General features: G+C 42.5%; 1 protein-coding gene and 1 long non-coding RNA gene across 5 annotated transcripts in view; one reads left to right on the forward strand and one right to left on the reverse strand.

The window, feature by feature from the left end:
- src (v-src avian sarcoma (Schmidt-Ruppin A-2) viral oncogene homolog) overlaps positions 1 to 12580 on the reverse strand; it is a 28474-nt gene extending 15894 nt beyond the window's left edge. For all 4 annotated transcript variants that reach the window (XM_022189815.2, XM_022189813.2, XM_022189814.2 and 1 more), the window contains exon 1: positions 12214 to 12580. The gene's annotated coding sequence lies outside the window, so the exon portion shown is untranslated. The remainder of the gene's footprint in view (positions 1 to 12213) is intronic.
- On the forward strand, positions 10100 to 12559 carry LOC127534358 (uncharacterized). The gene is made up of 2 exons (XR_007942462.1): positions 10100 to 12090; positions 12193 to 12559. It is a non-coding gene; the product is annotated as an uncharacterized LOC127534358 (long non-coding RNA).
- Positions 12581 to 15154: the final 2574 nt, after the last annotated feature.

Raw genomic sequence — 15154 nt, forward strand, 5'->3', positions numbered from 1 at the left:
ATAATCACTAGCTGCTGATATGTTTGTGATTTGATAATAACTCTATTATGTTAAAAAAAAAAAAATCTTGCAGCAAGGGAGGCTGAAAATGCCTTAAAAACAGTGCAAAGTAGTAAAGTAATTTCAAGGTCACACATTGAGAAAGAATACTTCTTTTTCATGAAAACACAGATTTTTGATATGGATATTATCAACAGTTTTGGCATGTTCTTTAACATGTATTTTTTTGTAAGATTTACTAGATATCTATTGTTTTTCTATAGTTATTTTCTTAATCTCTTTTCTTTATTTCTAGAGCAACATCAACAGCCAAAACCAGATTTCTTGTAAGTTGTGTACATACTTGACCATTAATCATTTAGCGAAACAGGGAAAATCTGTAAAATAACAGTAAAAAAAATCATTTAACATTTTTCAGCTCCTAATATACATATTTTCTCTTTCAAATAATGGCATAATGATATTTTTGCTGATATAAATACAGCAAAATAGTGTCATTTATCGTCAAATGTTGTTAAAGGACAAGTTTGTAAAAAAACAACAACATATTTTTGACTTTGACTCTTGACAAAATTTTAATTTCTACTTTTTCCCTGTAATTTCACTAGTTACCATCTGAAATTTGACAGAAAAGAAAAAAAACTGAAAATTGTTCAAAAAAAAAAAAATCACAGTTCAAAATAGTGCATGCTCCTCACTGCATTCGTGTCCGTTTCTGAGACAAATGAGGTTTGTTTGTTGTCATTTCCACATACATAGTATTTGGGAACAAAATGTCATTTCTCACGACCCTCGGCACCAACACAAAAATACACCCAATAAAACATGCAACAAAATGTTCAGAAGTACAACAGTGACGCACTCCAGTGCTGTGAGAACCATGGACATTAGGTCTAAAAGTGGATTATAAATTCTATAAGACTATCAAAAACATGAAGCTGTGTACTTCAGCAGGCAAACAGTGATGATAATGACTCTATTCTCCCCTCAAACCCGGGCCATGGTGGCTTGAGCCTGACCAGTTAAACGGTAGATGCAAATTTTGAATCAGAAACAAGATTCAAAGCGAGATATTATCCTGAATGCCACGCCAGTCATTTCCCGCACAGTACAAGGGAGACACTTTAACATTTGGTCTCCACAGAAACTCCCCTACTTAAACAAGCTGAACGAACAACAACTGCCAGACTGCAGCAAGATATCATCCTGTTTTTATTGCATTTGCATAAGCAGACATCAGACGTTTAAAATGGCGTGTGTGTGCGCTCTGTTCACGTGTCCTGAAGAGCATGAACTCCATTGGATGGGAGGACAGGCTGCACTCAGTCAAAATCAGAGCAGCGCAAACACACTAACCTTGCTCCAAAGGGGATTTCCACATCACAGTGGTACAGTAGAAAGATTTGTTTAGAAAGCATTTGTCTCATTTGAATAAAGAGGGAACGGCAGCATAGGGGATAGGATTTTAGCATGTATATGTGCCGGTACAGGAAGCGTGCCTGTGTGAGCGAGTGCATGGTACATGTGATCCTAATGTCAGCCTGGTGGATGTATTCCTCCATCTTAATGCTCTCTATGTAATTACTACAGGGGGGAGTGGGGAGGCTTTGGCTCCTGCGTCACCAGCCGCCAATTGTAGCCTAATCCAACCCTGCTTGTTCTGTCCAGATTATCAACATCTATTCCCTAATCGTGTTCACCAACCCAGCGATGACATTCCATCTGGGGCCTGCAAACAACACAAGTGCTGCAATGAGGAAACAGGATAGACCGGTCAGACCACTGCTGCTACAACTGCTGCTCCTAGGCCTCCAAGCTCTCCTATCCTGTCTCAACAAATCCATCTGCTGTGGGAAATCATCAACTGAACCGCCACTCCGAGCTTCTAGGACGGTTTGCACTCATCGCGTACAGGTGGGCTGGTTCCTGCTTCTCGACAAACAGCTCAATGTCATCTTATTTCTCTTCTCCTTCACCAAACACGACTAGAGGAAATGGCAGCTAGGATGTGTTTGCACACCCCCGCACAGGTTTTTAGCCACCGACCAGTATCTGTCCACGCTTCCTGTTTTGTTACTCATTAGGTTGATCATTACAAAAGAGCCAAGATGGCCTAACACCCACAGCAGAGAGTGTGTCACAAAGATCCTGGCGTTTCATCTCTTTTGTACAACTCAAGCAAGCACTCGAAGCCACAGAGCCGCGCTCCGTGTTTGGAGGCCTGAAGGTAAACACACGCCCCCGACGGCAGGACTTTGCTGAGTCCTGGATAAAGTGTGTACCAACCCCCCACCCCCCGCACCCTGCGCTCCTGTCACGGATAGACACAGGGATGGGGAGGTGGTGAAGTCAATATTTACAGCTACACACAGACACAGACACACACACAGCGCAGCCGTTGCCATGGAGGCGATTCCAAGCATTCCCCAAAACAACAAACTGCACAGATGTAGGATAGTTGCACACAGACTTTCTGGGCCAAAACACTCAGAGAACACTGCATGCCTATCTGATGAAGAAAAAGACAAGATTAGCAGAGGCTCCGTCTCTCTAAATTATGTGGGATGTCTGTCACTTCCTGAAAGCACTCGGCAGAGTGACAGAAAAAGTGTCCCAGAAAAAAGGAGCGAGGAGGTGAGATCACCTGAAGACATTCTTTCCATTGTCATGTTTTCAGTCACACCACAGGGAGAGTCCCATAAAAAATATCATGTTTACTCATTTTCTCAGCCTCTCAGGAGCCTGCAGTACTTTGGCTTCTATAATAGGATCAGAAGCTGTGAGCCCTTATCCCTTTCACTGTGTGAAAGTGTGTGTGCTTCTTTTCTGCACTGGTGTTTTTGGTTAAAAAAAGCGACCTCCAGTGCGTCAAGATCACCTTTTGTTTGCCAAACGCCACAGCTAACCCGGTCTTAAAATCATATGACATATCTGGGCTGGCAGAGCCGAACAGCTGGCCGCTCTATCTTAAACCCCGTGCTTACAGAGGAATTTTTTGTCCACTTCCAAACAACAAACACTGTTGGCACCAACTGCAGGTTCATGGATTTTCTGTTATCCCCTGTTCCTAATCTGAGCATGACATATATCAAATTATTTTGGGATTGAAGCTCAAGAAGAAAATATCTGGGCCATTTTAGATGAGGTGATCTGGTGGCTTTTGCAAAAAGCAATGAAGGAAGAGACTTTCTAATTAAAGGTACAGTTAGTCATTGTAGGAAGAGTAATTATGTCTGTTCAGTATAGGGCTACATTAGCTTAGCTTAGCATAGCATAAAGTGGAAACTGAAACAGCTCTACTGGCTTCATTTCAAATTAGCTAAACGACACAAGTGGTTTCATGGTAAGCAAGTTTTGGGTTTGCACCTGAGTTTACATGTTCTTCCTGTACCCTGTTTGTGTTCTCCACAGATCAACAACACACATTACAGGTTAATTAGTGACTCTAAATTGGCTTTTAAACCAAATTATTGTGTATACACTGTTATTTGTATACATTAAACTATGTGTTACATGTAAATTAGTGAGTTGTAGATGGGGCATTAGGTAGATTTTGTTTGAACAAAGCCAGACTGTTATCCAGTTTCCATTCATTCTACTAAACTTACTTTAAAAAAATGTAAATACATTTTCACTTTAATTTATTGAATAATAAACTGTTATTTAAATGATCTCTGGGGGTTTAATTGGTGAAAAAAGGTTATAACAAAACAGGCCAAAACTGTAAAAATCTGTACTTTTAAAAATAGTAATTTTGTCCTGAACATGTGACATAAAATTACACTGTTTTGCTGTAGGTATAAATATTTTCCAAATATTTGCCAGTATTTGAGAGAAAAAAAGGTAAATTAAGGATTGATCAATTATGAATAATTTTTTACATTTATTTAACAGCTTTACCCTGTTTTGTTAAATTACAGACAATCTTCGATAAAATCAGTGACTGGAAGTATTTATAAACATGTAGATTGTAAATAAATTGGCCAAAGCTGTACATAATGTTTCTACAAATAGTAATTAGTTATTTTTTTTGACGTGCGACTGTAAAATTACACTCGTTTACTGTATTTAAATTGGCTAAAATCACCCACTACTTAACAGATATTTTCACCATTTTTTAAAAAGCTTTTGAACTTTTTTCTGGCATCACTACTGCCAGCTTTTCAATGGGATTTTTTTAACAGTGCAGCTGTTAGCTAGTTGCTGTCTGTGGCCTTCTGCTGAACAGACAGATAGCAGAGTGCTGTCAATCTAACTTGCGACAAGAAACTGTATTCTACATGCATACGTCTTCTTTCAAATGTTGAGTTACTCCTTCAAAGAGCTGTGAAGCGACTCTATGGAGACCTTTTCACCTTCCATCTTCTTGTTCCACTCATCTGAAACCAGCTCCGCCCACTTCATCCCCTACATTATGTCAAAGCCCGCAAGGCAACACTTGAACCCAACACTTCCCGGTTCCACAGGCAGCACTGTGATTAAAACTGGAGAATAAGCCACGTCACTTGTGGGAAACATCTAAACATGTCATACAAAAATTCCTTGTATGCACGGACACTGGCTCAGAGCATGATGTCTGTCTGAAACAAGTCATACAGAGAATGAGTGTGTGGATATCTACATGTTACAGTAATAACTCATGCAACAACACCATTGAAGTGGCTCAGTGACCTAGTTTGAAACCCTCACCTTTGAGCTTCTTAAATCTCGTGTCAATAGGGTGACTTTGAATTGTGGCTATCCTTAGATAGAATTTATAAAACAAACCGTCTTCCTCTGCACCTGATTTACCTGAAACCTCTGACTAACGTTCCTAGACTGGGTGTGACAGGCTCAGACAAGGACATTACTGCAATCTCCCACTGAGCTCATTGGGTTTGTTGCAAAACATCAAATAAATTTCCAACACCTAACCAAACGTTAGCATTCCCCAGTTAAACATTTTACATTTGTGTGTTCATAAGGAGGGGAAGTCAAGTGGAACATTACCTACTGCGACCAAATGAACCTCACGCCCCGTTTTATGACCCCAGGGTCTTTCAGCTGTTCCCAAGTTGCTTGTGATGAGCACGGACATTAGCAGCTCTCTCATCTCCTGAGCCACGATGAGATGTGAGGCATTCGTGGCGCGCGCAGCACCGTGACTGCCGTGGAGGGACCTGAGGGTGTTCACTGTATTGTGTTGATGGCGAGTGAAGCAGAGCTCTGTTCCTATGTGGCATCTTAAACACCGACAACAGACAGAATGATTTACCACTCTACTGGGTGACATCGGAGATACATCTGCTGACAAACGTCCTGGTTGCGTTCCTTCTGGGATATACTCCGACATCAGCCTCATATCCTTTTCCCCTCGCTGCACGCCTGCTCTGCTGCGCTCATCTAAATATGGTCATTATGTGAACTGAGGCTGATGAGCTGCGGTCATGTGCTCAAACAAGAAGTGGAGGAGAGAGAGAGGAAGGGAGGAGAAGAAAAAGATAATCCTCAAGGGCTCTGACCCCCTCCTCCCCCTTACATTTGGTCTATCCCCCCCTTCTCGCACTGGTTCTCAAATCCTTTCCTCCCTGAGGAAATGGTGGAAATAAAGGATTTCATTTCCCTCTGATGTGTCAGCCGCATGTCACGAAAGATGGAAAACACAATGTTGTTGCTGCGAGGAGAAATATTTGACACGAGAAAATGGACGGGTCAAACAACTTGACAGAGAGAGTGCAGATGCAGGATCGCAAAGCACTTGAGCAACATCACGTACGTTCTGCTGCTTCTGAACACGTCGTCGGGAGTGAACTCGTTGGCTACGATAGCGAACCCTTAAATTCACCCCTTCTCATCGCATTTCAAAGAGGCTGCATTTGATCTGCTCAATTCCACAGAGACTCCCATGTGCCTCGTGCTTCAGTAAGCTCAGGCTTTTCAGGGCTTCCACCATTTAACTTCTCATCTGCACAGCCAGGCAGTCTCGGAAATCTCTGCAGCTCTAACATCCAAGGCCTAACCTATCCGCGGAGAGTATATATATGTACACAGTATACGTGCAAATGTATCAGCACTACCCATAGCCATGTAAACAGACTATGAGAAAGTCAGCCAGGTGTGCAGTGTGGCATTCCCAGGTTTGTTGCTGCAGTGTGACTGAGCTAAGTCATGGCTGAGGAATGCAGAGCGCAGGACAAGGCGAGTTTCAACTCCTCTCCGGCACCCACAGCCCAAAGCAGGAATGCATGGGGAGCAGGTAGAGACACTGTTCGCTCAGGATGTTCAGATGCACACGCTGCCCCGAGCCATGCATGCCACCCACCCCAGAAACATTCCCCGCACTGCCTGTCAGGGTAGGAGAAGACAGAATCAAGCAGCTATGTTTCACACAAAGTAGGAACAAGAATGTGCTTCAAGGTCGCAGCACACCGTGTTTGTTCATCCAGGCCTGATTGCTTATTGTCAACACAGAATTAAACACGTGCTGAGAGTGTCATGCTGTGGCTGTTTCTCAGCTGATACTCGCATTTCTGCGTTTTCATATCTTGTTGTCTATAAATACATATTCAGAAAAAAAAACAGAGGTTGTGTTTAATGACTGAGCTAAATATTTAAATCTGAAAAACCCTTCAGGAGCATGGGGCATAGCAAAACCTCCGCAGAGACTGAAAGTGTCTTTGAGCTGTAGTTGCATAAAAAGTACTGTTTTGAGTAATTCTCATTTACTTTTGTGATGGCAGTTTACTTTTTGGGGATTCTATGAATTTAAAATGACACTTTGTTCCCCTAAAAAAATGATATTCTAATTTCGGCAAAAGTGCGAACATTTTTTTCTGTTTTCTTCTTGTGGGATTACAAAGTAAAGAGAAAAAAAAACAGTAAGTCTAATGACAAAATTATGCTTTACATTTTAATTAAGTTCATTTCAATGAAGGTGCAGCAATGCAACCTGTTCACTTCAGGAAATCAGATAATGTAGGTGCTCCTAACTTAAAACATTGGTTTTATTATTAGTACTTGTTAAGGTAATCATGATAAATTTAATTCAACAGAAAGTCACAAATGAAAACCATTCATTTAAGTTGGTTCAACCATTCCCTTTTCTTCTGTGTGTGCGGTACAGGTAAAGCAAGCTGTTTCTACGGCTGCTTCGACTGGATTCAAACCGAAAACAGCACACAAAGATCCCAGCAGTGTGGCCCTGCTTCCTTGGAGATAGACAAATAAAAGTAGCAGAGACGGAGAAACATTAAAATATTAAAATGTGTCCATGTCACGCTCCATCGTGAAAACATAACTGCTCCCTGCCATGACATTTCCATAACAGATTGGAGGGTGAGGCCCCCAACACCGAAGTGATTTCCTCCATCTCTTTTAAACCACCCCTTTGTTCACAAGGCCCTGATTTCAATATTCAAATGTAACTCAGCGGGGCGGTGAAGCCGTGAATGAGACACTGGCTGCAAGGCAATCAGAGGACGGCAGTGAGTTGGTGGTGCAGTCGGAGCTTTCAGAAGACACAGAGGGGTGGGTTCACTAAGCTGCCCCTGCTCTGCATCTCATCCAGACTCACATCAGGACAGACAGGGGTGAAACCAGAGGTCAGAGCCTGGGGAAAAAAAGATCCTGCAGATTACTGGCACATTTTACATTAGAGAGATAAGTTAAGCAACTCCAATGCACAAGGTACAGTTAAAATACCATGCATGATGATGAAAAACACTGCAGTAAAATGTCCACCCAACACCAGCAGTTAATAATTAAAGACCCCCTCCGGTGAGAATCAGGGTTTTTTTATATCTTGTTAACACACCCATATGGTGTTTTTAGGACACTGGAAGACATAGACGAAAAAGCAGCCAAAACCATTGCTGAGCACCTTCCACCTTGAAAAACGAGTGTGTCAAAGGCAGTTTCAGAAACACAGATTTAGACTTCTACGGTTTCAAACGGAGCAAACATAAGGAACCAATCCTGTCCATGTGCAAGGGCAATTTCTCCATCATTGTTCTTCTTCAGAGTCAGTTTCCAGTTAAACATGTGGGATTTAAATTTTTTTAAAGGGTTCAATCAACACCCAGAGAGGAGCTTTAAAGTTGGAGAAAAGTGAACATACCTTGAAACACCAATGTATGCAGATATTTTGCTCCAAAACAAGCTAAGAGCTGAAAAAACAAATTTGAATCACTTGGCAAAGCGATCACTGACTCACTGGTATTGTTTAGCAACCTCCCACAGATATAACTTGGTCACATTATTTATTGCCCTTTCAACAAAGATACAAGACTATTCATCTATATTTGCATCAAGTGTAGGCCTTTCGCTAAGGCTTATTTTCACAATGGATTCATCCAGTTTTAACAGTTTGTTCTATAAAGCATAAGAAAAAAGTGAAAACACCCTCCAAAATGTATTAAAACCCACACTTGTTTCGTCAAACCAACAGTCCAGAACCCAGGGACCTTTAGTCCACCACCAAATAATACAGTGGAAAAAAACAGATCCGCCAAAATGGGGAAGCGAAACCAGCTACTGCTTGGCGTCACCCTTTCAGTAATAATATGATGAATACTTTGAAGTCATTTGAGCAGTGACACAGGCGTCACAAGCACAGCAGGAACTAGATTCCAGCACATTTCTGTTCAGCTGGATGCTGCTTTTAAATGCATCATGTGACCCACAGAAAGGATCAGAAGTCACTTAGCGCAGCTTCGTGTAGGAAATTGCTCGCAAATCTGGTTTTGGTGAGATGATAAGCTTTGCCTGGGCCAGAGGTTGAGTCTGACAGGGTCCGTGATCTCTGCGAGTACATGATCTGCATAAAAACTCCCATGTCAACATACACTGCAGTGATTCTCAGAGGATGGCGAGCCTCACGTTTTAAGAGGGGGGAGAGCAGCATGTGCTCTTCCCAGCATCTCATCATCCATCCTGACCGGGGCTCGCACAGCTGCGCCTACACAAAGCCACACAGAGAGGCATCTCTCTAAATGCCAAAGACGCTTTTCCTGTCACAAGAAGCGTGCATGGAGCGATGGGAATGAGGGTGTGAGAGCGATCTCTTTTCCACAGAGGCAACAGTGGGTGGATTGAGTGGGGATGCGTGGCCTGTGTCACCCTGGCTCGTTCCCAGAGCAGAGGGACAGGAAGCAGCCAGGGATCCTGGGAGGACACAAGCCCTCCTCTGTTTGTCTGCATCAAACCTCTATCAGATACTTCATTCAAATAGCCAGCAAGCACAGGCCCCTCTGACGGAGAGCTTGGAGGGATATGTCAGAGCGCTTCAGTTCTGTAGCCTTAATTCAACCCCGTGTTCTGGGTGCGAAGGCCAGCTCTGTGGCTTCATGTTTGAACAGTGTACACGTCCACTTCTCTCCTGCGGCCACTAATTCAAGAAGTAATACAACGCAGAGTGGGGCAAAAAGTAGAACTAAGCAGGATGGAAATGAGCAACCTTTTGGATTTATAGCATCAAGAAGATAACACAAAACCAGGCCACTGACGCATAAAGCCTCAACAAGAGCGACAGACAGACACAGTGCGACAGGATGGGGGTGATGGTGAGACCGGGAGGAAAAGTGAGAGAACAGGTGGCACTGGCATTCCCATGCTCAACCGTATGCCCTTGAATGTAGCTGGGCACTAATTAGCATCAAATCTGGGCCAGACCAACAGAAGTTTAGTATCTGCAACATGAAAAATTCAGAGGCCTTTGTCAGCAGGAAGCCATCACAAATCTCCTGCCCCCCTTTCTGTACACAATCCGTCCCTTTTTCTCTCCCTTTGGAGAGGATCGCACATTTCATTGGCAAAGTGAAGAGGGGCTGATGCTGGCATCAGACAACTGTTTTGTTTGTTAAGTACTCCAAAGCCAAAGGGGAATAGTGTGTTGATTCAACAAAGCAGCAGCGCACTACTACTACTACTGTTAGAGCTCATTTACATTCATGCTCTGCCCTGTAATTTGTGAGCCATTTTTAAAAAAATTTATTTCATTTTTTAAAATCTCTCTTCCTCTGTATAATAAGCTAATTCTTTATAATATCATAAACAGTTACAATATGCCCTCAGAGCTCAATGCCAATTAATCCTCATCTGACCTAAAGGAAAGTAGGACACTCTCTAGATCAAATGAGAAATTCAGCAAACCGCCAGCGAGAGTGGAGTCTGTTTAATGCTCGGTTCGCTTCAGTGCAGCTTAAAGCAGAGGCAAATACACTCATCACTATGAAAATGCTTGGCTGAGATGTTGAGTCTCCCTCTGCAGACAACCCTAAATGCTTCTGTTTCCATCTCTGTGACGAGGTGCACAAAGGCAATTTCTGAAAGTGGAAGCGGCTCGCCTTAAAGCCGCTGATTCTCCAGGGCCGGATAGCAGCGGAAACAAGCAGCTCATTGATGCCAGAGTGTCACCCTGACAGACAGACAGACAGACAGACCACTTTAGTACAAGCAGCAACAAAGGGGCCAGTCCACAGCCACGTTGCCAATTAGCAGGAATTTCGGCCTCAAGAGCCACTCCCCCCCTCCTCCTCCTCCTCCTCCTAGTCTCATTGGAGCTGACAGAAATATCTATGGCCCTCACTGGAAGGCATTCATGGGATTCCAAGGAGCATTAGGTCCCCTCTGTGGAGCCTGAAATCTGGCAGTTAGAAAGGACAATGGGCCATCTCGTACCACTTTGAGAAACACTTCTCACTCACTGGCTGGCGTCATCGCCGGGATCGCAGGAGGCATGCTAATAGCCTTGTGAAAGTGGCAACATTTGTCTTGGCTTCACAGCAGGTGGAAACATTTATCGTGAACCATGTATCCCCTTGAAACCGTGTCAGAAGCGTGAACTGAGCAAAATGTATGACAGCAATCACCAAGCAGCACGGCTTCACGCTCAGCATCAGTTCATGTCACCGGTCCAACATCAAACATAAGGACACCGAATCCATCTGTGGGCCATAATATGTTTTTCATTCCGGCTGCCAAACATCCTAATTCCTTCAGGAAAATACAAAAACACACACACACACACACGCAGGCCAAAAAAAAAAATCTATGGAGGATTAGTCTAATGCACTACTGATAATCAAATGTAATAGCAACTTTATTTCATTAAAACACTATTGATGGCAGTATAAAAATAAATGTTCAGATTCAGAAAGGATTACTGTAGTAGAGAAAAAAAAACAAGCGGAGGGGTTTATACACAATATTTTAAGCTGCAACAACACACTGTCACAGCGGTGCAGCAGGTTTTAGAGCGCCTGTCAGCAGCACAAGGGCTGCGCCAACTGACATCTCTAACTGCCATGATGGCAAATATGTCATGCAGTGACGTCTTGCACAAACCGATACTTAAGTGTCTGAGAGGAAAATCTCGTCTAGACGCTAAAACCTGGTCTAATTTTCTGTGTGAATGACAACAGGCTTGGTTAGCAGATCTGTGGGGTGATCCTGGATCAGCAGTCTGGCTGGAGGAGTCAGGACTCGTGTGTAGAGTTTATACAGGCCTATGGATAGTCAGTGTTAAGACACAAACAATACAGACTGAATCCATATGCTCTGAGGGACAGCTTTGCTCAACACAATACACACTGTACAGCTAATATGAGGCCAATGCACACCTCACCTCTTCTTTTAATCGGCACCGCCACATTAGAGTCAGTATCTGAACTTAAAGTCATGTTGAGTGGAAGAAACTAATCCTAAGCACATGACAGCCACGTCTTCAAAGTGAGTGGGATCCTAAGAAGGAAAGTCTGCGGCATTCGGAGTGAACAAAAGCAAATGATGTCCACAGAGCTTATTTGTGTCCTCTGATGTTCTCCCTTTCACATAAAACAAAACAAGTACAGCAGGTAGCCCATAAAAGTCTGAGTGCAGAGAGCTGCCAAGTTTCAGCCGTGAAGGCTTCCACCCAGGGAGCCTCTTCCCCCAAAACCAGGGATAGGTGTGGTGATGGTTTCCCAGAGCAGTGCAAAGGAGGCATGGAGCCCCAGTTTCTACAGCATGTTGGAGGAGCCCTGCTGACTGTCAGAGCTGCTGCTACAGCTGCAACCAGTCATTTCAGTGGATTACAAGGCGAGAAAACTGCAGCCTGAGATGGAACCGTGTCGGGTAAAGTGAGGTTTTTGTCCTTAATACTTTGATGCATTGTGGTGATCCAACCCCTCATTCATTTTTTTATCGAGCCCTGTCTGTGTGTCTGTCATCACTCAGTGAAACACCAAGTTTACTCACCCTGAAGCTGCCGGAGATTTGGCGTCGTCGCTCTTCAGCCGATCAGACAGGCGGCTGTCGCATCAAACCATTCATAAACTGATTAGAGAGACTGAAAGCGCACAGATCCTAAAATTGGGAGCAGCGGAGACGGTCGGTGCCAGAAGCCAGCGACGGAGAGAGGCGACGAGGATCCCATTGAAGTGGAGGGTCGGCCCGGTGAGGAAGCCTCCGGAGCTACGGACACATCTTCCATTCACCAGAGCAGAGGAAGACAGCAGGAAGACTCGGATGCTGGTGGGAACCCGGAGCTTTCCGTGCAGAAGCAGCAGCAGCCGACAGCCTGCTTGAAGGCAGCGACACCAAATCAAGACCAAAACACTGAGATGTGATGTTAGAGGCAACAAGGGGCGGGGCCTAGACGAGGCTGCCCGCCGCTCATTGGTCCGATGGTTTTACGCATAATTGCGCTCTGATTTGGGTGAATGGCGTCGGAGGAGCGGCTCCTCACCTGAGGCTGCAGGTTCAAACTCAGAAGTTATTCATATTGTTGGTTACGATTGTGTCCGTAGCACACATATTTTCTGCAAGTAGGACAGTCAGTCGTCGATTCTCGGTTGAAAATGTAGATTGAAGTACTGATCTTCAAACCTGAGTGATCTGCTGAAGCCATGATGCGATTCAGGTTAATAAAAATGATCAAAATTAACAAAAAGTCAGAGTGGTTTTACTATTACTGAACTGTGGGTGTAAGATGAAGCACAACATCATCATAATAAGACTATCTTTTTAAATTTTAAGATAACTTTATGTTCTCCAGTTTAATCTACCGATGCCTTCATGAACGTTTGAATATTAATTTGTTGTTTTGTACAGAAATGAACCCTATCCTCTTTTGTTGACACAATGCTGCCACCTGCTGTTCAAGAGAAGTAGCATCTCTAACAGAAATGAGCTGTAGAATTGTAGTGGGGCTGCTGCCAACATTAGTTGGTACAATAAAAACACAAGTGTTTAACCATTTAGGTATTTCAAACCATGTGTGTACACATGTTAATATGCACGTGTAAATATAAATATAATGATGATACATAATTAGAAGCTTGATAATCATCAGAATCAGCTTTAATGGCCAAGTACGTACGCAACATACAAGGAATTTGGTTTCGTCTGTTGGTGTCACCCTAGGAATATGGAAGGGAATAATAAAAAATAAAGAAACTATAGAAAGAGGAACAGGGAGGAGAAAAATAGTAGTAATAAAATTAAATACAACTCAATATATACAGAAATTTACAGCAGTGCAAAAGTAACATATGAGGAGAGTCTAAATGTGATCTGTCCAAGACAGCTTTGATGAAATTATTTTCAAGCACCATTGCATCATTTCACCTCAGGAGACACTGTGTGAGATCTTAATGTTCAGGAGACACGACAGACCGGACAGGGACTATAAAAGTTTGAGCTAAATGTCACATGAAACTCCTGAACACAAAGGAGGAATCAGGAGATTATGTTACGCTTGTAGTCCTATGACATAGACTGGGGAAGATAAATAATTTCATTGAAGTTAAGGCATTCTGTAAGAGTTTATAGTTGCTCTTGAGACCAGATTAGTTTGTTTGTTCTCTCTCTGTAGTGTGAAAGAAAAAACACAAATGGACTGAAGATCACTGACTCTGCTCATCTTCTTGAACAATTCAGAGAGAATGCGGACGTCTAAACAATTCTCCACCAAAAACTAACATACTTAAAGTATCAAGAGTGAAAGTAATCATTATGTGGCCATATTAATTTGCATCGATTTTCAATTTTATGCATTACATTTCTGGATTTTTGTCAAAGTTCTTTAATATTTCACAACTTGTAATGAGCACACCTAATATGCTCACCAAGCACTTTATTACCAACACATGTGCACTACTAACAGATCTGCCATGACTTTTACTTTTAAATAAATCATGTATTTTGTAGCCCATTACTTAATGTGCTTTACTTTTGGTGTTCTAATTTTCTTTGCTGGTGTCTGAAATGGTCATGCTCTATCTTACTGTATATGACAGAAGTGAGTTCACCCCTGTGGAATATCATTTAACTGTCAAATGATTCAAAACTGCACCACCTCTCTGAAAAATCAATCATTTCTAAAATGACCAGTGGAGTATTTCTTTTTATGAGCAATCAAAAAAAAACAATATCTTGGGAATGACTATGCTAAAACTACAGGCTCCAAAGTAGAAACTCATTCTTACAAAAGTAAAAACGCCTGTAATCACTTACACACAAGTTACAAAACTTTCAGTCGTTACAATAAAAATGCAGCATTCTTTGATCAGATGGGACCAAGCATTTGTGTGGCTCAGATCAGTTTCTGCATGTTTGGTTCAAACCTAACCAGGGCTACTAACGTGAATTCATGGTCCTGACAGTGAAGCACGTAGGGGGAGGTGTGATAATGTGGGACTGCATGACTGCAAATGTGATGGGGTGATAACATTTATAGATGGCATTTCTGCAGAAGTTTGGCAGAAGAGGAATGTTCCAGCCTGATAACCGAAAGCTTGAGAATTTCTCGAGAAGAAAAACAGTGAAACTATGACCTAGCCAAGGGTGTCGCCTGACTTGAACTAATTTGGAGAGCTTTGGGTTATTTTAAAGATAAAGGTAGAGCAACACGACTCTTCTAGCAAAGAGCAGCGGAAAAATAAGTCTCTGAAGAATGGTTGAACATCTCTCCAGAAATCTGGAATCCTCTGTGTTTGAGTGGATGAAGTCTGTGGTGAAAAATGAATAAGCGCATTCAAAGTATTGAAAAAAATAAAAGACAAGTTGTACTGATGTGTGTTGCATTGAGTCACTACTGTTCACCCTGTATTTTATTATAGTACATCTAAAATGAAAGATTTAATTTTATACAAGAGCAAACACTCTACTGTTCAGCTTAGAGGTAACAGAATGACTG

The sequence above is a fragment of the Acanthochromis polyacanthus genome, chromosome 6 (assembly GCF_021347895.1).
Source record: "Acanthochromis polyacanthus isolate Apoly-LR-REF ecotype Palm Island chromosome 6, KAUST_Apoly_ChrSc, whole genome shotgun sequence".
NCBI lineage: Eukaryota > Metazoa > Chordata > Actinopteri > Pomacentridae > Acanthochromis > Acanthochromis polyacanthus.